General features: G+C 44.0%; 1 protein-coding gene and 1 long non-coding RNA gene across 4 annotated transcripts in view; one reads left to right on the top strand and one right to left on the bottom strand.

Annotated features, from left to right (window-relative positions):
- Positions 1–4,978: 4,978 nt before the first annotated feature.
- LOC132654553 (uncharacterized) lies at positions 4,979–11,629 on the bottom strand. 2 transcript variants are annotated; one of them, XR_009592181.1, is made up of 3 exons: positions 11,337–11,629; positions 7,387–7,515; positions 4,979–5,546 (listed from the first exon to the last, which is right to left on the bottom strand). It is a non-coding gene; the product is annotated as an uncharacterized LOC132654553 (long non-coding RNA). The 2 variants fall into 2 exon arrangements; XR_009592180.1 differs by lacking the exon at positions 11,337–11,629 and adding an exon at positions 11,203–11,293.
- A 438-nt stretch (positions 11,630–12,067) lies between these two features.
- Positions 12,068–24,248, top strand: part of Pag1 (phosphoprotein membrane anchor with glycosphingolipid microdomains 1) — a 133,929-nt gene continuing 121,748 nt past the window's right edge. For both annotated transcript variants that reach the window (XM_021645645.2, XM_021645647.2), the window contains exon 1: positions 12,068–12,206. The gene's annotated coding sequence lies outside the window, so the exon portion shown is untranslated. The remainder of the gene's footprint in view (positions 12,207–24,248) is intronic.

Below are 24,248 nucleotides of genomic sequence, written 5' to 3' on the forward strand. Positions count from 1 at the left end.
GAGCAGGGATCATGGCTGGGTCACAGAGCTGGAACAATTTACAGGAAGGGAAAGAGCAATAAATAAAATACCACATTGATTTATTAGACATGCGTCGGAGGGCGATGGCTCCGTGCATGGACTTTCCAGTCATACGGCCTGAGTTTAAGTGCATAGAAGACAGTCAGCTGCGCACTAGCATTGTGGGCTCAGACAGGCTGTTTAACCCATATGCATGTCTCCGTATGTTTCCCTGTAAAACAGGAATGTCATTTCCCTGTCTTCATGAAAGTTAAGTGAGTTACAGACACAGCTGCCCACAGCTCCTCACATATGTAAGTGCTATGAAGAAGCAGTGATTTGCATCCTTTCCAGGCACCAGAGAATGAGCTGGTTTAATATTAGCACACTTCGTTGGCATGCTATCAAATATTAAACAAGATACGCCATTGTCTCACTTCACAAAGAAATCTTGAGACCTAGCAAGGATTCTAATACCTACCAGAAGAGGCATATAAACCTCAGTAACCTTTACCAGAACTTACACTGCTAACCACTGTGCAGAGCTAGGCCCTATCACTGGCTGGTTCTTTAAAAACCAGAAACACTGCTTTAGAATCAGACAAGTTCAGAACTCTCTAACTAGGGCCTATGTTTTTTTGTTTGTTTCTTTCTTTCTTTGTTTTTGGTTTTGTCTCTGACCAACTCCTTTCAGTTCTCCTGTGGGCTCAGTAGCCATATCACCCAGGATCCAGAATTGTCCATGCAGTCTAGCTAGCTAACTGCTCTGGAATTGGGTGTTGAGGTGTGTGATTTCAAAAGAGAATTTATATGACTCCCCTGAAACCGACTGCTCCTAAAATCAAGCCAGCGTATTTGCTACCCTCCTCTTCTCTGCTAACAAAGATTCAACAGGAAACACACATGAGGAAGGATTTATTTTATCTCACAGTTTGAGGGCACAGTCCATTGTGGGGGTGGGGAGGCATGGTGGCAGAAACAGCTGTGGCTGTGGCCACAAAAAAAGTCAGGCTACTTGCTCACATTTGGGCAGATAGAGAAGCAGAATGAGAAAGAGACCATGATTAGAAGTGGGCTGGGCTATACATAGCCCTAAAGCCCAACCTCCAAGCGACTCCTTTTCTCCAGCTAGACCCTACTTCTCATGGATTCAACAATGTCCCCAAATGGCATCAACAGCTGGGGACCAAGTATTCAAACACATGTGGGGGAACATTTCACATCGCTGCCTCTAAATCATGAGCGCACAAGTAGAAGAGCTGTTTGCGACACATTCATCAGCATCTTTTCCCTGCGCTGGTCTGAATTCCAACAGAGGCCCCACGCCAGGTAGCCCAAGAAAGTCCTGAAGCTTTCCCTTGATAGAATAGAGACCCCTAACATTACCTGCTTTGTCTCAGAGTCCATGTCATGAGAACGTCTAAGCTCAAGACTCCAGAAAATGATCATTCCTGTTTGTGTTTGGCTTTTGGATAAAGCTCCTGGGGAAATATGGTGAGAACTAGTCTGTCAAGACATACTTCTTATTGAGATCATTATATCCCCCATAGTGTGTTTAACAAACACATCACATGTGTGACAGGATTTAAAGCTCTAAATGTGCAGGCATGGCTAGATGCTGTCAAGCAGAACACTGCTGTGATGCCTGTTACCTAACCCTAGTCACCATACTTTGACAGATTTTGTTAGTCACAAAATTAAGATTTGTGTGTGTGTGTGTGTGTGTGTTAGAAAATTATTTCTGAAGAGTAAGATAAATCAGAGAAGAGAAAAATGAGAGTTCACAACTCTTTCTCATCTGAGATCAATTGCTGGCCCGTATCTCCCATAATGACTAAAACTTCTTCAAGTTTCAAAACTATGGTTTCTCTTCTGTTTTTAAAACAAAAACTCAAAGTGTGAGGCCTGAGGCAACTTTATAAGGCTAATTACACTTTAACCTGGGAGACAAACAAGACAGTCATTTTCATTTCCTGGAGAGTTTTATTGCTTTAATAATTCCTGTTTCTGTCAATGCTAGAACTCTTTATTCTTTTCCTTGGCATAACCTACATTGACATCTCTAAACTTTCCTACTTGTATAACATAATTTGACAAAAAGACACTGGGTTAGCTAAGAGAATAAACAGAAAGCAAAATGGCCAGCTCTGATCTGAATGCCAAAGTGCCTTGTTGTGTGTTATGATTCTGAACCTCTTGGCTATTGCACTGAAATCATCTCCCGATATGGACTGAACTAAATGGCCAACCAGGAACTCTTAATACTTGAGGCTGGTTTGGTAAGTTAAGTAAAAGGCTTGGAAAGACGGAAAGAATTGGCTTTCCATTGCTGATCTAGGCATGACTTGCTCCTAGATCACAGATAAGGTCCTTCCATATGGCTTAGATTTTTCTATTTGTGAAATATGTGAAGGAAATCACACTAAAGCAACAAGACTGTTTAGTAAGCATGAAATGCAAGACATCTAATCAAAAATCATTTATGTGTACATCATCATGTCAACTATAGAGTGCTTCAGTAGTTCTTTCTTTCTCTCTCTCCCTCTCTCTCTCTTATTTATATGCCTCAGTGAGCTCATATACCATATGCATTCAAGAGCCTGTGAAGGTCAGAAGAGGGGTGCTCCATCCTCTAGAACTGGAGTTACAGGCAGTTTGCAAGGTGCTATGTTGGTTCTGGGAACCTAATCCAAGTCCTCTGCAAGAGCAGGAAGCACTCTTAACCACTGAGTCATCTCCAGACTTTACTTAGGATTTTTAAAAGACAATTCACTAGACATAGTTTGGAACACACAGGTATGGAATGAGTAAGGTTGTTTCCCAGAATCTAAGAATCCAGCCCAAGAAATGGGGTGCATATAGCAGAATCTTTTGCTCACTCCCTTGAGCATCAGTCAGCACGCAGACAGGTTGTTAGAGACACTAACCACTGGCATATCTGCTTTCCTCTTCATCTCCGGCAGTGTTTTTGCTGCTCTGTTCACCCAAACTGTAAATAGACCTCACAGGTCTGTCCTTCCATACCTGAAGAACGCAGTACTGGGTTCTGCTATCAACTCTCCACACCGGGTGTTGCACATTGTCAATGCATGCAGGAGTTATTTGGAGGGAGCATCAGATCTCTCAAGCTAGATAACTTCCACATCAGACAGCTGCCACAAGCGGGGTCCCTAAGCTACCCCCATTCCATGGAGTCCACCACATCACTCCTGAGTACATCCATTTGGTCACCAACAAAGAAGCTCTTCCAAGACATAGTGTCCTGAGATTTTTTTTCCCTGTACTGTCACTATGTGTCTGCATTGTAAGTCAGTGTCTTGAACTGTATTGTAATGTGACCTGTATTGTAAATGTGACTTGAACTCCATCTCCAGAGCCAGCCCTCCTCCCCAGAGGTTAAAAGCGAGGCTGAGACTTTCAGCCTCCTAATCATACTTCACATCTCATTAGTACTCCCAAAGGATTAACTGTGAATCGCACAAGCTATTCCTATCCCTCAGGAAATCTTAACAGTTTTGAGCTAGAGCCTGAAACCCAGACAAAGTCTAGAAATTCACTTTATCACATCACATATATAGAAATCCTGTTTTCTGAATGCTTGATAATTTTCACAATTCCTTTCCAGTCATTCATTTTATAAACATTGTGCAGTATATTAGGGTTTTTTTGTTTGTTTGTTTGTTTGTTTTGTTTTTTTCTTGCAAGGACTGGGTAACAGAAAGAGAATTTTATTTCAAGATGCAGAGGGTCCAAGATGCATTGGGTGTGATACTTGTCTGTCTTCTGCTTTGGCATTGACCATCTGTTCCGTTTTATGTCCATCCATTGTCCAATCAGTTCTTATTCTCCAGTCTGCACACGAGGGAAAGTTAGTCTCATTAGCCCAGCCAATTACCCTGGCTGCATAAGCCCACTGTGTCAAGCTATGGCATCAATCAGGTCACAGAGTTGGCCCAGTCAGTGTTCACATCCTGTCACAATATAGCTGAGGGTCACTTACCTGAACGGGGAATTGACTACAAGCAGGACGGAGAGATAGTAGCATGGGGAAAGACAGGGCTCTCCATTGCTTGTCTCAGGCGGCTTGCTAAGAAAGGCACGGTAGCACAAAGAATGAAGACTGCTTGATTTCCTGCTGTGCTACCTTTTCCATCCCCATTGATCATCTTTCCTCAATCAGAGATCAAACCCTTCCCCAAGCCGTGGTTTCAATCTTGTCATTGTCACTCAGTGGTAAATACTGATTATCCTTTGCTTGAGTTCAATAGAAATAAATCTTAATGTCAATCTCGCCTATACCTACTAACCCACTTCTAGTAATTAGATTTCAAGTTTTTCTCTGGAAGCCCAGGCCCTATAACTCAAATGCAGTAAGCACTTGATGACCTGCCCAATTCTGCACACCAAATAGGATCTGGTGATAAATTGGCTTTGACATTCCTACTCTTTCCTTTCCTACAATCCTATATTCTGATTTACACCAAGCATGATCACAATCAACACCATCATAAAAATTGTAACAGATGCAGTGACCAGATAGTAGAGATACAAGGAAGTGTGAGCTAGAACAGGTGCCTTCAGACACACTATGTTTATTGAGCTGCTTAGACACACACACACACACACACACACACACACACACACGCACACAGTCTCTAATACAGAGCAGTGTAGAGAAGTACTGTGTGATGAGAGAGACAGCAGATGGCATTTACGTAAATAAGAGACTCTGCTAGCTAGGGTGATCAAGGTCAACTACATGTACACAAGGAAGTATGAATTAGGCATTAGGATATGGTTAGCTGTGAACATAAATTAGAGAGGAGGGCTTGGATAAAAATGCCAGCAAAACCTCAGAGCAAAAGACGGGACAATGGATACGGAAGCAAGGATGAGGAAACCAGTTTAACCAAGAAGATTTGGGAATAGGATATAGTACTCCAGCTCTCAGCATCTCCTTTACCACTGGCAGAACAACTTACAAAGAAGAGAAACTTATTTATTTCATAGTTTCAGAAGTTTGGGTCCATGATCCTTGGCTTCCTTGATTCTGGTCCACAAGATGAAACAGAACACCATGGTGGAAGAAGCCTGTGGCCGAGGCCACTCACATTATGGAGGACAGGAAGAGGAGAGAGAAGGAACAAGAAACCAGGTACAACCTTCAAAGCTATTCCATATCCACGCTTTAATGCCCATCTTCTCTCAGCTAAGTCCAGCTCCTGAACGTTCTATCATTTCCCAAAACAGCATCACAGCTGGGGACCAAGTATTTGACACAGGAGGCTGTGGGGGCATCTCATATTCAAACTGTTGTCTCCATGTGCCCAACAGTTATTTTAATTGAGAAGGTGAATTGGATATTTTCAGAGGAAAGAAGCTAATTGTTAATATGGACAAAGCATATTGTTTAAAACTGACTTCAAAATGGAATGATGCACACCTTCTTCTTCTTCTTCTTCTTCTTCTTCTTCTTCTTCTTCTTCTTCTTCTTCTTCTTATGTTACTGAATTTTGTTGAATACTGAAGATTTCTTGAATAAGTGACTGGAAAAGTGTCAAAGGAGAGAAAAAAAACATTTTAAATTGCTGTTGTGCTGGCTCCACAAATGAAAATATGTCTATTAGACTCAGCTGTCTCCTTGTACATACAAGCAACACAGCTCCTCTGCTCTGTTTCTTTTCTCTCCAAGAGAAGTTAGGCTCCCAGGGCTGTAGACAGCTGGCCAGCATCTTTTTGCCTACACCACATGCGTGCTGGGCTCTGCAGACTGTTACCAACACCAACATCTGGCTCTGCTTGCTTGCTTCAAACAGAGCTTCATTTTCCCCTGTTTCCAGAAACAGGAAATACCATGTGCTTTTCAGTGGAATTCAGAATTAAATATTTCTAAAGGCAACTGCTGTTTTTACAAGACATCTTGGAGTGATAGTTTATTTTACAGAGTTTTGCCCGTGGGAATTCTGTGTGAATTGCTGTGAAATCTTCAAGGCCCCTTGTTCTTTTATAGGGCTGGTCTTGTACTCTTATTTTCCCCTAGAGGGATGTGGGTGAGGCTCCACTGAAGGTCTGACCACCACCAACAAGGTAACACTACAAATGCCAGTTTTGTTACCGATTCGGAACTGTTACCTATTCAGAACAGCAGGGTAGTTTTTGTCATTGTTCTGTTTTCTTTGTTCAGTGCCAGGAGGCTCAAACCCAAGGACCATGTGCACATTTAACCAGCACTAGTGAGCTATATCCCTCTACCCAGAACTGGAAGATTGACCGCTGCCAGGTGCGTGGGACTCTGGAGACTCACGCAAGCGGAAGAGAGCCGTACAAACAGTGCTTAGCCTTCTCCTTCTAAAGCCTGATCCCAACTGAATGCTACCTTCTCCCCTGATCTTTTGTCCTATGTGACAGGAGCTGGCTCAAACTACAGAGATGGTGTAGGACTCAGGGTAGAAGAAAGTAATCACCGGAAAAGGTCAAAAGGTGCTTGAGGAAGAGGCCTAGTGGGGTAGGGAAGGACAGAAACGAATCATGCACTAAATACTAGTTATAGTTTTCGGGGCTCGAGACTGCATGAGCGCTTCCCTTGGAACTGAAGTTCTCGTTTGCTGCACAATCCAGCCATGACGAACGTGCCTGTAGTCTCAGCACTTGGGCAACGGAGATGGCCTGACCCAAAGTTCAAGATCACCCTCGACTACATAGAGAGTTTAAGGCCAACCTGAACACCTACCTTCTCATCCTTGGTTTAGTATGCTATACTGAAGTGATAGGTGCAGGAGAAAGTGTGAATTTAGGCCTAGCCTGAGCATTAGCTTTGCAGCCACAGATCTTGAATGCTCGACCCCAGGAGAGAAAAACATAAGGAATGTGTGAGGTAGGATAACTCACGACAATAAGAATACTCATAAAGACAATTCTGAAAACGGTCTCTGCTTTCACCTCTGTAAAAACTGTCTCTTGCTGTCATAAGTTTTCTCCCTTCTAATAGAAAGTAGCAAATCTGTAAGCTCTTTCTTTTACTCTGCAGTCCAGCATGAGGCGATTAAGTTCCTTTAACAGGCTTTTCCTCATCTGTCCTGATCATCTTTTCACTATATTCATCTGTTCTCGTGTGCCTACATTCAAGATAAACTGCTTTAGATCTGTGCACTTGCCATACTGGAATTCCATAGGTTTCTTACAGCAGGGCAAGACACTGAGCTTTTCAAAGGTTTACAAAAGTTTCTCAGGAAACAAGATAGACTTGAACCCAACCAGAGATTCAACTATGGATTCCAGTGACACTGTTTGCCATGGCAAGTAGTCAAGGCATGAGAGAGTGAGTGAGATCACCTGTGTTCAAAAGTCAGGCACACTATGTATAGAGTTTTCTAGTAAGCTTCTCACCGGGCAGCATCTAATTTCTCTGCTTCCGACTCTGCCAGCTTTGCCAGCCACCCTGAGTTTCCCCAGTTCTCTCATCTGGATCATCTCTGTGTAGCAGGCAGAACTGGAGATTTTCATGTTCAAGAATCCCTTCAAAGTGAAAAAAATCAAGAAATGTAATTAATAAAGGTGAAGATTTTTCCAGCCAAGATGCTTTAGCTCAGTGATAATCCTGGGATTCTTAGCAGAAATAGTTTAATTTAAAAGAAAGGAAATCTATCCTAGGCACGGCTTCTTGAAGGGGAAAGAATAGATTCGGTGCTATTGCTAGCGTCTATAATTGAAAACCCCAGGAGTGGCACTTTTAGGGTCATTGGAAGAAGAAATTCTGAAAGAGCAGGCTCTGTTGGCCCAAAAGAAATACAAATCTCAGAGAGAGAATGAGAGAGAGAGAGAATGTATCTGCTATTCTTAACACACAATAGCAGCTAACAAGAAATAAATTCAAAATGCAAACATGGTCAATACTAGGATTCAATCAATACTAAGACAATATTACATGTTTCATGTCTTAAATGTCAATAATAGTGGCTCAAAACACAATGGCAGTGGGACATACTAATTAATTTTTTATAGAATTGAGCCATAGATTGCTTGAAGTCAATAAATGCTACACAGATAAATATTTTAGATGGAGTTGCTGGTGCCTTGGAAAGCTAACATAACTGTGGTTTTGTGATGGTGAAGGTCTTTCTAAACTTACAGGATTTAGAATCATTTAAGAGAAACATCTCCATGTAAGTGTATGACAGGTGTCTACAGAGCTTCAACCAAGGAAGGAAGAACTGCCGTAGGTTCAAGTTGTACCATGCTTGCTATAGGCTAGAGTCCCAGAGTAAACAAAATGGATGAGAGAGAGAGAGAGAGAGAGAGAGAGAGAGAGAGAGAGAGAAAGGAAGCTGAGTACCAGCACGCACCTCTCCTGTTTTCTGTCCGTGAATACAACATGATCAGCTGTCTCACACCTTCCTCACCGTGAGGGGCTGTACCTTTCAGTGACCTCAAATAAATCTCCCTTCCTTAAGTTGCTGTTGTCTGTTATTTTATCACAACAATAGGAAAAGTAACAAACACGGAGTTCTTTACTTAAAAGTTCCAACATGATTCATTCTATTAACTTCTTTTTTAGTTAAAATACTCTTACTGGAAAACTGGACCAGGGAGGCGGAGAGATGGCTCTGTGATTTAGAGTATATGGTGCTTTCACAGAGGACCCAGGTTCAATTCCCAGCACCCACATCCAACAGCGTTCAACTGCTTGTGATGCCAGTTACAAAGGATCTACTGTCCTCTTCTGGCCTTCTTAGGCTTCTACACACACGATGCACATAAACCCACAAAGCACATTCACATACAAATGAATAAAAATAAATAAGTCATTAAAAAATACTTAACCAAATTTACTTTCTATGATGTAGCAGGTACCTCATTTTAAAGGAATTCTCCTTCTATGAACTCATCTACCTCTTTTATAGTCGCAAGAGCGTATGGATACGGTTGGGATAGGCTAGCCTCCGTAGAATGATATGTCAATATCATCCAGTTGCTTCTGAAACTTCCCAGGCTGGGAATGCACTTTATGCATTAGCTGCAACACGTGTCTTCGAGTTCTCATTGAATGACTGTAGATCCTGATATGAACCATCTGGAAACTAATCTGCAGTGTGTCGTTTGGTGAAAAGGGCAGGGGAGAGGACACAGGCTGGAGACCCCTGCCGGGATGAGTGCCTTCTTCTCGGTCACTCCCCCCAGGTAAAATGGGGATGGTGATCACACTTGTCCCGGCAAAGTTTGAGTGGTGCCCTTCTAAATCCCTGGCAAGACTTGTGCTTTGTAACAGCAGGACTATAATGCTCTGAAACCATTCTGCAACCCTACTACATGAAGCTGCCAAACTGGATGGAGACACGGGCATACTTCCTCCTTAGAAAATGAAAGCCTTTCTAACTCAAAGTTTTGGCAAAGTCTTTAAAAATATGTGGAGAGCATTTTCTTTGTAAAAAAAAAAAAAAAACACACACACACACACATTTTCTTTATGAGATTCCATCATTTCTTTAGACATCTGACATCTGAACCATGCTTCTGCCAGAACAGCCAAATGATGCCTGGAGTGGGCTTTTTCTTGCTGCTTATTCTTTGGCTTTATTTCATTAGTTATGTGTGTCACCTATGTGCATACATGTTCATGGGTGGGCATGAGAGGTTGATGCTGAGTGTCTTCCTCAATTGTTCTCCACCTCATTTTTGAGTCAGGGTCTTTTACTGAGTCTGGAGGTCACTGATGTGACTAAGACTGCCTGGTCACCAAGCCCCAGGGATCACTGCATCTCCACATCCCAGGTCCAAGGGGGCAGATGTGTGCTTCCACATCTGGCTTTATTTAATTTAATCTATCTATCTATCTATCTATCTATCTATCTATCTATCTATCTTTGAGACAGGGTTTCTCTGTGTAACCCTGGCTATCCCGGAAGTCACTCTGTAGACCAGGGTGGCCTCGGACTCAGAGATCTGCCTGCCTCTGCCTCTCAGGTGCTGGGATTAATGCCAGCACCTCTCTGGTTACATCTGGCTTTTTAGGAGAGTTCTAGGGATCCAAACTCAGATCCTCTTGCCTTTGCAGCAAGCACTTCAGAAACGAAGCCCTCCAGAATGCATTTTTAAGAGTGTAAAATAGATACTAACTTTTCATATGTAACTTAGAAGATTATTGTGGGATTCAATGAGGTAATTGTGATGGTTCCTCTTGTTAGCTTTACAGGAATTAGATTCTCTTAGGAAACAAATCTCTAGGTGTGTCTGTAAAGGTGTTTCCAGAGGGGTTTAATGGAGGAGCCAAGAGCCACACTGAACATGGGCAGTGTCATAGCATGGACTGGGATATTGGGACCATAGCAGATGCAATGTGCCGGGCTGCCTCTGCCACCACGGTAGACTGTACCCTCAGCCCATGACTCCTTATTAAAGCTTCCTTCCTTGAGCAGCAGTTGCCAAACATTTTGTCGCAGCAGTGAGAAAAGCAACCAAGACAGCCTGGTAGTGAAATCCGCGCCTTTACAAGCTCTTGAACCACGGAGCTCCTCGCCTCTGAAAGAGGAAGCCACGCTGGATCCTGCATTCTTGAATCGCCAAAGTACCTTTCCAAGCTGAAGGTTTAGTCTGACATCTCCTACACACTCTCTGCAACATATTAACATTCCTTGCTCAGCCGCTCGGCTTCCTACTCCCACCCTTCCGCTCATAATGAGCCTGTGTAGCCAGCCAAATTCACGCTACCTTTACAAGTGAAACATGTGTGTTCAATAAAGTGAATGACTGTTTGTTTAACATCACTTGTACAGGCTTTTTGTTGTTGTTTAAAAAAAAAAAAAAACCTCTTAATACGTGCAGAAAAAGTGGACTACTCAGACAAAGAACTGATTGGTTTAGAATACCATGGACTTGGATTCCGAAGACCTGAGCTCCACATCTGGTCTAGTTATTTGTTACCAGACAAGCCTCAACTCCAGGTTGCTGGAGGCCAGCGAAACCCCTGTCATAGTTATCTACAGCTTGTTACAGGCAAGAGTCCAACACCCAACCCCCCACTCCTCCCACCCCTATCTCCAGGGCTGAACCAGAACCGCTGTGGAGACACCTTGGGAATTTGTTCCCCCCCAGTTAAAAGCTCTTCCGGCTGATTCTCAGGTCAGAAGCTGCTCCGGGTTCTCCGCCCTCTAAGCCGGCCAGGATGCGGGGGCGAAGCTTGCAGCAAGGCTTTCAGCACCGGCCTACCTTGGACCCTATTGGAATGGGGAATCTCCCATCCTCCCGGCTCCCTGGGCAGCTGCACGGGCAGCGCCGTATTGCCAAACAACCAGTAGATTCGCTTGCGAAGCTTTAGGCAAGGTTATCTACAACCTGCTTACCTGGGCCCCACCTCTCGAGTCTCCCGTGCTTATTCTGGAGTGCACCCAGGGCAAAGGGCTCTGACAAGCTCAAGTTCACCGTACACACGCGATCAAAGTGAAAGAAGGTGGCCCACAAATTGCAGCCCTTGGTGGGGTTAAGCAATCAACTGAGTTAATTTTGACCTTTGTGGACAGTCCCGGGACCCTAAGGCGGTTCCGATACACTGCGCTTGTTAAGGAACAATGGGCTCAGGAGACAAACTCAGAGCTTTATTTAGGTTTCCAACCCTGAGCTGAGCTATCGCCAGCTCCTGACCCGGCGGCGGGTAGCCAGGTTAACCTCTCCCCCCGGACCCCGCCCCACCGCGCTCGCTCCGCCCAACCCCGCCCGTTAGCCCCGCCCCCCGTGACGTGCCGCAGCAGCCGCGAGCATGCGCACTGGGCCGCGCGCGCCGCTCCGCCTCGGCGCTGTCATTCTCCGCGGCGCGGCGTCCAGCGCGGACTGCGGTTCCCGCCCGGCGCGCGGGGGCTGTGACTGCTCCTCCCGGGAGGAGCGGCGCCTCTGTAGTGTGTCGGAGCCTCCCGTGCGGGGACTCCGTAGCGTCGCATTCCCTCGGAGCGGGAGACACGCACCCGGATCTCGGAGCACCGCTCTCCAGGACTGGCGGCCGCCACTGCGTTTGCTCGGGTCCCCGGCGCAGTCCGGGTCGCCGCGGCCGTCGGGTGCGCCGGGGAGAGCGCACCGTCGCAGAGCGGAGGCGACAGGGAATTGGCGGGTCCCGAGCCCGCTGCCACCGGCCACCGCGGGCCAGCCGGGCTGCGTGCGGCGGAGTTGCAGCGCTTCTTAGCTCGCTGAAGCCCCAGAAGACCCCTGCCTCCTGCGAGCCGGTAAGTTGACTGTAGTTTCTGAAGTTGCAGGCACCGTGGGAAGGACAGGTTGGTTTTATTCCTGTCTTGCCAGGCCGGGGTGGCACCTCCTGCTAGCCGGGCTGCGGCTGGAGGAGGGAGTACTTGGCTGCAATGGAGGGGCATGGCACTCGAGGACTCAAGGCTGGAGTCCAGGGCTGGCTCCTGCCTCTGCCGAATGCGCCAGTTGGAAATGTGCTGGGAGAGACAGGTGCTCCGAGGGCATTTGGCCCGCCGGTAATTGCACATTCTGAGTTCCCTGATTCTGCGCGGCGTGGGGTCGGGGACATCGGCCACCTCCATCCTGGGAGGCTCTGCTGACACCCCCTGGGAGGACGGGCATAGAGATGAGAAGCCGAGACCTTGCTGCTCAGGCCTGCAAGCTTTTCACACTAACCCAGGCAGAAGTTGCCAACCTCCTATAATTGGAGGCTAGTCCTTGTGAGAAAACAACTTAGACGTCAACAGAGTGTTTTGTCCTCCAAGGCAGAGGAAATGAGAGAAGCTTTCTGTGCGTTTTAATTCATGTGCTTTAGGAATGTGGGCAAGTCTCAAACAGGATTCAGACGATGGCGGGTTGTCCTGCATCTCTTATGTAAGCCTGCTGGCCGGATAACTTCGCATCTGCAGGGGCTGCAGCTGTGCCTTCACTCCGTTTGTTTCAAGTCCGGCTTGAACCGTATTTAATGAAAATGTTGACATGATATAGCGGTTTGTAGTCAGAAGCCGGGCGCTCTTTAAATTGGAGTGTCTTCTCCCAATAGGGAGCATGGGAGGAAGGATTCGGTGTATTTTTTTTCAAGGCAATTCAAGGAATTAGATACATAAATCATGCTTTGAAATACCATACATTGTACAGAGAGCATGCACAGAACCTCCTTTAAGAACACATCCCCTTTTGTTTTAGGAAAAGTGGAGATTGTTCAGACCAGACAATTGTTGAGTCTGAAAGTTAAGTGCACTGATGGCCTTAATTATCTTAACAAACAAAGAGCATGATTTATAGGTAGCTGCAATGGCCTACTTTGAAGGGTAGAAATCTTTAACCTTTCTTTCTCGGCTGCCCCCTAGAGATTCCTTTTAAGCAGAGCAATGGATTAATGCCATTGATGTTTAATACTTGAGTTGATTAAATTTGTAAAAGGAATTCTTTGAAATACCATACAGCCCTGCTGTCTGGCTGATAGGCAGTGAATATCAGCAGGGAAGATAGCATTTAGAGTACCTGCCATAGGAGGTTTTGCATTCACCAAGTAGCTCACGTTGCAACTGCCCTGTGATAGGTATGTATCCATAGATAGAAAGAAATACCCACAGTGGAAGTACATCTATGAATTTGGATTTGAAATAAAAACTCAGGAATGTGAGTCAATGTAAGATTTATCTAGGTGACCTTTAGAAAAAGGTGTGTGTGTGTGTGTGTGTGTGTGTGTGTGTGTTTCAGTGACTAAAACAAGATGAACTAACTAGTTACAGGCACCTGATTTAAACATAAGCCAGGCTGCTGAGTCTATTGCTGGTTTTGCATCTAGGTGAGGTAGCACAGTTCTGAGCCCTGGTGTCTCCATCTGTAAGATGGGTGGTTGTAATAGCAGTGCCTCCCTTGTTGGGTTGTGTGGGGCTTAAGTGGACTCCAGCATGAGAAGGTATTGAGCTAGTGTCAAGTATGTTAGGCTGACTTTGGGAAAAAATTTCATTGCTGCTAAAGGAAATTTGTCTTGGGATAAGCCGTAGACACGAAACAGCTGTTGCTGGAGGTCAGTAGAAGCAGTTCACATGTGTAATAGGAGAGAGGATATAAACACGCTAGCCACATGTTAATACTGGACTTACTGTCTCCATCGGCACCTCCCCGAGGGCCTTCGAGGGTGGCTCTGTCTCGGTGTTGGAGAGGAGGAAACTGAGGCTGAGCGAGATCAAATAACACAAATTAGAGGTAGCATTTTAAACATGCCTGTTGGAAACTGTGTTCTTTGACCCTGCTGCCTCAACTTGCAAGCAAAGTGGGTGGGCTGTTATCCTCTCTCTCCATGGGGAGTTTATGTTTAAAGTTTAAAGTATGCAAACTGCTAAACAGTACTCCTAGACCATTTCTCCGTGATTGGAAGCTATTATTATCGTCCTCACTGTTAAATACCCGGCCCTGAGTGCAAGCCCTCTTTAGTGCTACCGTGAGAAAGATAATGGTGTTTTTGCCTTCAGTTGAAACTGGATTCTGTTCTTTCCTTCTTTCCTATCTATGTATTCATAGACCCAAAGGAAAAACGTGGTGTAACTTGCTGCTTTACGTTGGAGTTGATGCTCTCTGCTTTGCCTCCTGCCTGCCTGTGTAGTTGCCTCGGAGGTCCACATGGGACAAGCCACTGGAAGCAGAGGGCGGTCCACATTGTCGCTGAGCATAGGCCAGCCTCCACTCAGGCCCAGAGTGGGACCCTGGGCTTAGCTTGGATTCAGTGTTCTGAAATGGAAATTGCTTACCTATCACAGCTATAGGCACGCTTCCTTCAGTCTTAGTTTCAAAGCCATGGGGAGCTGTGGTAGGGATTCCATATGAGCCATCTTGGTTTGAAATCTCTATGGACTGTTGAGCTTCTCCTCTGAGTTCTGGAGTAATTGAGCGGCCATGGTACTTTTGTGGCTTTCTTAGATGCCATCATATTGTGCCCTTTGATTTTTACCTTCTAGATACTAAAGTCTAATTACTATAGAAAGCACCTAGGCAGCTGAGTACCGCAGGTGATTCAGTGTTTAATGGAACCTCCTAGCTAATGTATCTAACATTAAAAGGTACTCCAAGCTAGATGCTCAATGCTGGCTGGTGTTCTCAATGTGTCACCCCTTCCCCCTCCTCCCCTCTCCCTCCCTCCTTTTTTCCCTCCCTCCCTCCCCCTCCTTAAAGCTTCTCAAGAGTGAGTTTCCAGTAGGTAGCTTCTGTGTGCCTATAGACACAATCGCACAGCTGCAGTATGCCAAAAAGAACCCCTGCCACCAACTGAGTCTCTCTGGCACCTTCTGCTGCTGTTTCTGCCCCTTCCTTTCAAAGAAAACATACACCCTTTGCCTCAGTCAATAGATGTAGTTCAACTGTTCCCTGTTCTAGGATTTCTGGTTAAATGTCTCCCTGGAACACATCTATAACTTGAGCTAGGTCTGCGAAAATAATTTGCAAACGGTTATTTCCTGTTTGTGATTGTTTTAGTGGATTTTCTGTTACCACTTTCAAATTTTCAAGGAATCCCCCCAATATCAGTTTTCTTTTGCTCTCAGAAGGACCCAGGCACAGCATGCAGACACACCACCCCTCGTACATGATCATACATGATTTCTAAAGCTAAGCAAGCTTGGGCCTGGTTAGTACGTGGATGGGAGAAGGCCTGGGTACAAAATATGCAAGACAGTTTTAATATGGATATAAGTGAAGGCCATTTACCCTTCTCTAATCTGGGGACTCCTTTGAATTTTCACTTGTATTTGTGGAGCTGGGTGTTGATTCTGATCTTACCTCGTGCAATGTATGGATTGACCAGGAGCTACACACGTTCATGGTTATACAGGCAAGAACATATGCAATGTGGCATTTGCACCTCAAGGTCAGGTCCTTTCAGAGTTCGAGGTCATGGGTGGGTTTGAGAGAAGACAGCCTAGAGCAGGATTTATTTGACCGCTTTTCTAGTCTCTGCTGGTCATCCTTTCTGATAAGAGTTGGAGCACTTATTGTGTGTTGGTTGCCTTGGCAGCAATACCTACAGTATTTCCTCCAACCCTCCCGCCAGGCTTCTGGGTAGTTCTGGTGTTGTAGTGTTTTCTCAGAAGCAGAAACGAGCCTAGAAAGGTCATGGGTCCAAGATTACATGACCAAGTTTTACGAGAAAAAGGAGAGCTCAGAACTTTTTGCTGTTCCATACAGAATATCCTGCTGCTTTTGAGTTCTGAGCTGTGGTAATGTGTTAGGTAGCAGAGATGTACTGTCTTACTTGTTACAGACCTTCCCGACCAGAGCTGGGATTGGCTAAACAAGAGGTACCATCTCTGTTGCTTTGTTGAGGTAGAGCTTAAGCTTAATTTATGCTAGAACTCAGAAACCACATTTCACTTCATGAAAAAGAAAGAGCAAAAGCCATGCATTACTTTGTAAGAAGCATGAATGCTTCCGGTGGCAAGGCATACTTACTTCATCTGTGTTTGGGGTCAGATGCTTTCATCATTGTCCTTGAAGAAAGGAGAAGTGGAAAGGCCTAAGATTTTTCTCAAGTGATTTTTTTAAAGTTTATTTAAATCTTAAGAGGTCTGAGTTAGAGCAGCGTCGTCTGTCATTTGTGGCACGACTGTGGCTTTTACAGGAGAGGCAACCACACATCTAACAAGTAGGGATCGAGTGTGTCCTCTCGGAGTAAAAGCATCCAGCTCCCATGTCTGTGGTGTCACTGTCCTCCTCCAGTCCAGACAGAAAGCAGAGCCCCTGAAGTCATACTGAGATATTGCCTCTGCAGGGGCAGACAGACTGACGGACGGAAAGTCAAACCCAGCACATGCTACTCAAGCACTCTGCCCCATTCCCCACCCCCTCTTGATTTCCCATTGGAACCAACATCATTTCAATTTTTCATTTAAAAGTTAGTCACATCTTCATAGCATTCAGGCATAGTATTGATGGCTCTTCTGTTCCTATGCGAGACCATAAGACTGGATGAGTTTCAAACCAGTAAGTGATTAAAAACTTGTTTCAAAACTGTTTTCTCTTCTCTAAGTGTAGACTGCCAGGGAACAGGCACTCTGACCCAACCATGGCCTTTATTAAAATACAGAGCATTAAAACACCTGTGAGCCTTGCGGAATGGACTTTAAAGTGGCTGGCAGCTTTATTCTACCCTCTCCAGTTCCCTAGGTCCAGCCCAACACATCGTATCGGTCCTTTATCTGCAAGTAATGAGCATCAACTGACTTCCTCAAAGGATGAAAAGGTGTGACTGCGTCAGCACTGTGTCATCTGTCCTCTTGCCTAGCCAGCTGCGGGGCTGCGTGTATCAGCTTCTCTGAGTTTGTTATCTGAGGGATGAAGAGTGTTCGGATGACTCCTCGTGCATCTGGTTTTGTGTGTTTATGACTCCATCCACCACTGTGGGCTGCTTCGCCCACTCCAGCCCTCTAGCATGTACCCTTGCTTCATCCCCCCAGTTGTGTTGAACATGGGAAAGTGAGCCTGAAGCAACATATGCTGTAAGCCCAAGGCGATAAAGCCGCACAGCAAGGCGACTCTTTAGTAAAAGGCCAGTTGCTAACACAGCAATTCACAGTTTTCTCACGCCCTCTGCACTCGGCACTAGGAAACTGTACCAAGTGGCCTTATGATTTTATGTGTGACACCTGAAAAGAGCTGTGAGCCACTAATTTGTACATAACCAGTCACCAGCGTCTTGGCTGTGTTTGCATCAAGTTTTGTGAGAGGGACACATATTCATTTGGACATTTATCAGATATATATTTTAGGAGATGAGATATCAGGGAAAGCTCACTCCTTAAAATTATCAAAGGAAAAACTTAATAAAAATACAGGAGTTTAAAAAATCAGCGTGTGGTTTTCCTTCAGGAAATAGTACTTAGTCTGAATCTATAGGAGTAGCAGGGTACCATGTGGTTTGGGGCATAGAGTGAGTCTGATGATGTCGCTGAGCTGGGTAGTAGATTGTAAAACGGCAGCTCAGTCAGCGTGTTTGGGAACAATTGATATGGCAGAGGTGGTTATAGAATTGGAGAGTAGAGGCTGGGCCCACACTGTGAAGTGACTTGGTGGCCATACTTGGTGAAATTGGTGGCCAATTCTGCAGGTGAAACTGAGCATGTCAGCTTCTCTATTTTGAATTCAGACTAGTAAGGGTTTAGTTGCTCTGGGGAGACAGAGAGGCTAGGAGGGGGCAGAGACTTTCATGAGCACCCCCAGATGGCTTAGTTCAGATAACTGAAGATATCGAGGTTCCACTGGCGAGGACAGTGAGCTCAGAGGATGGAACGTCCCACAGGAGAAGGTGACAAGCTGTGGATTTATGCAGTAGCATGCACCAGAGCCTAGAGATACTGTGCAGACTGTGGCTTAAAATTCGGGGCAACCCCAAAGTTGCAAATGGAGGTTCATCGTTTGTAGTTTATCAGTGTATCTAGTCCATTGCCTTATCTGATGTATTCAGCATATAACAGGACTCACTCACTTATTTTTACAAAAATAGGCCTCACTGTGTTCTAGATAGATGAGTATTTGAAATGGCTGTTGAAGTTGCTGTCTGCCTGAGAGAATGTGTGGAATAAAAATGTAAAGATGAGGCCAAGGTGGCATGTAGATGAAAAGAAGATGGGATGGAAAGTTTAAGTGGGAAAAATTTCTGACAAAAAAAAAAAAAAAAAAAGTGACAAAAGCCAGAGGCAGAACAGGGTGAGGTGCTTGCTTAAGTGGTAGCCGGGTGGGGGTGGGGTCTGGGGATGAGGGGAGTGGAGGAGACACGGACACGACAGAGAAGTGAAACAGGAAGGTGCCACCGAGGGCAGCATGTCTTTCCTTTACAGTGTCTGCACTGGGCATGGGGGCTTTCAGTTCCTCTCCATCAGTATTAAGACTCTGGATGGTAGATGGGGATGGCACTCAGGATGGCAATAAGATCACCAAAAAAGCTTGATCCTGGATCTCAGTCTACTTCTGAAGTCCAATTGTCATGTTTTCTTTCCCTTTCCATTAATTTACCCTGATGTGGACAGAGGAACACAGATACTTGGGAGAGGGGGAAGAATGGGAGAGGAGCTTTCTTAATACATGGTTCTCGAAGGAGCACACCTCCCTTTGCATCCTTGAAGGATCCCATTGAAAGGGGAAGTGATAAAGGATACAAGTGACAGTTCACAAAAAGCTAAGCTTTTATCATGGCATGGTATCATTAGAAAGTTGACAAATTTGTACCAGTACTTTCATAGTTCAGTAATATGTCTGGCCCATTAGATTATCTGAAGTATTCTATCTATAATATTGCATGATTTTCACTCATTTTGTGAAAATAGACCTCATTATGTTATAGACAATATGGAGTATTTATCAACCATGGTTGTTGTATTTCCATTCCTGTTGTATGTATCAGTCCTCAAATGCTTTGTCCTTTAATTTTTACCTAAGAGTAAAAAATCTCCCTATCACAGTTACCTTTCTTCATGCTGTGACCACATACCTGGCAAAAATGATGCAGTCCATCTTGGTAGAGATGCCATGGTGGCAGTAGGTGGCTCGTCACATTGCACCCACAGTCAGGAATCCAAAAGAGGACAGGTCACAGAACTGATCTATAAAACCTCAGGGCCCGCCCCCTGTGGCACACTTCCTTCAGCAAGATTCCACAACCATCTAAACAGCGCCCCCAGCCAGGATCGAGTACTCAGATGTGTGAGCTTATAGAACAGTGCTTCTCCACCTTCCTAATGCCGAGGCTCATTAATACAGTCCCTCATGCTATGGTGACCCCCAACCATAAAAATATTTTGTTGCTAACTTATAACTGTATATTTGATGCTGTTATGAATGGTAATGTACGTATCTGTGTTTTCCTGTGATCTTAGGCGACCCCTGTGGAAGGACTGTGTGACCCCTAAAGGTGTTGTGACCCACAGGTTGAGAATTGGTCCTATAGGAAGAGCATTTTACATTCAAACCACTACATGGCAATATAGAAACCAGTGACCTGAAATAGAGTCCAGAAGATTGAGGGTAAGACCCAAATGCCAAATGATAAAGCTTGTCAGACCCAAAACGAGGGGTTCTGGCTTCAAATTCTGAGTTTAGGCGATTCTATAGTATTTCTTTGTCATTTGCTACCAAAGGAAAACTTGGGGGAGGGATGGGGAATGCTTAAGATTTATTTTCAAGTTAATCTGCTTAAAGTGTCAACAGTAGGGACTGGTGTTGGCTAAAATTCCTCTATTTGATGGACCAACGGTTTTCTATACAAATATGTCTAATTAAGCTGGGGGAAATAAGGTTTACTTCTATAAAACAAACATTTTTAAATTTTTTTTTTTTTTTTTAGTATTGGTGCTGATTTTTAAAAGGCATCTACCTATAAAGCACAGAGACCAAGTATTTTAAACTGAAATTGTTATAGTTAAATTTGCTCTTTGTGCTACAGGGGAAATTTATTTCTTAGTAATTGTAGTGTCTGCTGTGGGAGAGAAACGTTCTGTTACATGCATTCTGTGGGTTCAAACATATCAGACAAAACCCAGGCAAATTAGGTCTAAACTGTTGGTTTCCTTTAATGTTCTTGAGAGCTCTCATCATGTAAACCAATGTAACTTGTTTTGGCTTCCTGATGACGCTGTTATGTTAAGGCTGAAGTCTTACACTGGCATCATCTTTTACCCAAGTGCTACAAAGATGACATTGTACAGTTCTAACGATGTCTGTTTCACAACTTTTCTTTTGGCTCTGAATAGTCTAAAATTTTAATTTCCTTAAGTTTACATATAGCTACACGTGCACATGTGTATAATGATGCTTGAGTCATGACATGGACTCTCATAACCATTGAAAAAGTTTAGGGTGTTGCATTTTTTTAATTTTACACATACAGTATGCCCTAGGAGTCTGCTAGCTGGCAGTGTGCAGTTGAAAGCAGTTTCTAGCAAGTAGCAAAAGCCATTGTCAATGCCATCCCTGAATGTCAATGTCAAGCTTGATGGTGCCAACTTTACATTTTAGCTTCAGTAGGAAAAGTTGAATCTAAAGGGCTGATGTTTCTGTGACATCCATTGGATCCATCTTTATTGGAGATGCCATTTTTTAAATAATGAGACATTCATAAATCCTAAAATGATGATAAAAATGTTAAGGAACCATCTTAGTTCTTGTAATGACTGTTCCACACAGCAGCATGCTAGGCTTAATCCATTGCAGTGAGAAATTACAATACTGCCACATGAAAATTTAAATAACAATGTGAAGTATTATGCTATTTTACATATGATTTTATTGAGTTTTATAATAATATGTTAGGTAATTCGAATGAAGATTAATTTGTCCATTTCATGCCTCATGTGTTCCAATTTCATCCAAATGCAAATATTGTAATCCAAAGCACAGAGTTCGATTTCTGTCTTAAGTACTTGACACCACTGTATTTTTAACTCACTCACTGACATGAACAGTTAAGCTGGATTTCCTGCTAATATTTCCATGAATGTATGGTATCATGCACTATGAGTTTTCATTTCCTAAAAAAAAAAAAAAGTAGCTCCATTTTCTTCTTTTTTTCTTATTCTTGTTAGATTTCACTCATACATTTTTATGTTCTTTATACTTGACATGATAGAACATGTCTAAATTAGTGATCTCATTTGAATACTATAATTATGTGCACAGTTGAGTTTGAGTACAGCGTTTTTGCATAGTGTGAATGGTCTGTCTCTTAGTGGATTTAGGAATTCCATGCTTCCAATTTCAGAGTCCTAAATCTAGATACGCTTATGAAGGGACTGACAGGAGGGAATGCAAATATCTTAAGCCTCTTTGAGTGTTAGGAATTAACATAATACACTATTTATTTTTAATGTATAAGAACGTGGAATAGGGATGGGGAGAGCAGAGAATGGGGCAACTTGGAGAGAGAATGGAAATCAGTGGGGAACATCTGTAGGACTAGGGAGGCTCCTGGGAGTCTAGGGGAGTGACCCTAGCTGAGACTCGAAGCAGCTGGGGAATCTGGAGCCTGCAGTTGCCACCTCCAGTAGCCAGGTGGGACTTCCAGTGGAGGGAGGGGGACGCCAAGCCACCTTCGAACACAAAATTTGTCCTGCCTACAAGAAGTGTAGGGATAAAGATGGAGCAGAGACTAAGGGAATGGCAAATCAATGACTGGCCCAACTTGAGACCCACCCCATGGGGGAGAGCCAACCCCTGTCACTATTAATGCTACTCTGCCTTGATTATAGACAGGAGCCTAGCATAACTGTCTCCTGAGAGGCTTCATCCAGCAGCTGATGGAAACAGATACAGAGACCTACAGCCAAGCAATAGGCGGAGCTCAGGGAATCTTGTGGAAGAGTGGGGGTTGAGGGGGAAATAGTGGAGGAGCTGGAGACGTTAAGGACACCATAAGAAGATCTACAGAGTTAACTCAACTGGGCCCATGGGGGCTCACAGAGACTGAACCACCAACCAAAGAGCATGAATGGGTGGGACCTAGACCCCCTACACATATGAGGCCGATGTGGAACTTGGTCATCATGTGGGTTCCCTAGCAATTGGAGTAGGGGCTGTCTCTGAGTCTCTTGCCTGCCTTTGGATCTCTTTCCCCTCATCTTTGTTTTGCTAAATGATGAATAAAGGTGTATTTAAGTATTATGATGAACTATCATAAGTAATTGTACATATTTTTATAGTGTTCATATTTTTCTTTGACTTTACTATATTGGTCTTGTTGGCCAAAATGCACATCTTGAGCTCAAGCATTACCTTTGTATAATGTTCAATGTCAGCTGGGTGTGTTGGCACACACTTTTAATCCCAGTGCTCTGGAGGCAGAGGCTAGACAATCAATGCATATTCAAGGATAGCCTGGTCTCTCCATAGTTCCAGGACAGCCTTGAGACCTTGTCTTAGAAACAAACAAGTAAACATAAAACAACACATACACAAAGCAATACCCTAGAATCTCTAAAGTAGAAATGGGACTAAAATGCTTATAGAGTCTTTTAAAAAAAAATTCTGCATGAATAACGGCATCTCAGGCTGTGTTCTGAGGTATTAGCAGGGCAGTCAGTAAAAAACAGTGACGCACAATGTATTAACCCTACTCATAAATTTAATGGTTTCTCCCTCCACAGTTCATAACCTTTCCAACCAGATGCTAATAGTAGCATGTCAAAACCTGAATTATTGTAGATCTTTCCTTTTAATAAATATTCAACAGCATTTTCAAAGTTGTTCTCTTAGACACAATTCATAATGAACAGCCCAGTGCTGGCTGTGAGCATGCCTCTTTCAGACTGTTCATAGCCATAGGGCGTTTGGCATTTAGACCATTTTGTATGTATTTTCACAGCTCCGCATATCCTGAAAACTGGCAGCCTTGGATTGGAATAATCCTCTTACACCTCCACAGTTACAAACAGAATGAAGAGAATTTTGCACCTTTTCTCCTCTGCTCTGAGAACCATCATGCACTAGTTGTGTGCTTTTCACAGTCTACAGCCCACTGTGATGAAGAACTTTTTAGTGACTTTTTAAATTTTTTCTTCTGATTATTAAGTGGTGTGTGTGTGCGTTTAATGTCCACAACATGCTTGAGATTACAGGAAATTTTGGGGCTATTGGTTCCTTCCACTGTGAATCTTGGGATAGAACTCAGGTCATTAGGCTTGTACAACAGATATTTTTTATCTCTGGAGCCATCTCACCTACTCCATGGTGAAGAAAGTTATGGTCTAAAATGTCTGTAGTGTTGACATTGGACCGCTGTCTGAAAGATGGAAAATGCCTGTTTAATTTGCTTTACGTTTTTCACACAGATGGAAATGTGCTAGACAGTGCTGATAAAGAGACTGTTTCATTCAACGCAATTACATAATGCACACCTGTTGGGCTCTCAGCGATGCACAGCCCTTACCCTCATGTTTGGACTCTCTTTGCAAAAAATGACCGTTAAATAAATTTTAAATTTAAATAAGTAAACTTTAAATTATCTGTGATGCATGCTGTAATTTGAGGAAATACATGCAATCGAGGATTATTGTATTCCTGGCTGATCGTAGCGTAATCATGTGGAAGTTGCTGTGTTCTCTGTATGCACTGTACAGTCATGGACACGTAACAGTCTTCATTTTCTCTAGGTGTTCGGGAATATGTAGCAGTCACTGTCTTCTCTTCCCACTCAGGGCTATTAGTCTGAACTATTAAGGCAGAAGGGGGTGTTGACATAACAGAGTCTTGCTTTCTGAGTTGAAGGCTTTTGTGTTTCGCCTCTTGCTGGAGGTGTGATCTATAAGCCATGAGAGTCT

This window comes from Meriones unguiculatus, chromosome 6 (assembly GCF_030254825.1).
Source record: "Meriones unguiculatus strain TT.TT164.6M chromosome 6, Bangor_MerUng_6.1, whole genome shotgun sequence".
Classification (NCBI taxonomy): Eukaryota; Metazoa; Chordata; class Mammalia; order Rodentia; family Muridae; genus Meriones; species Meriones unguiculatus.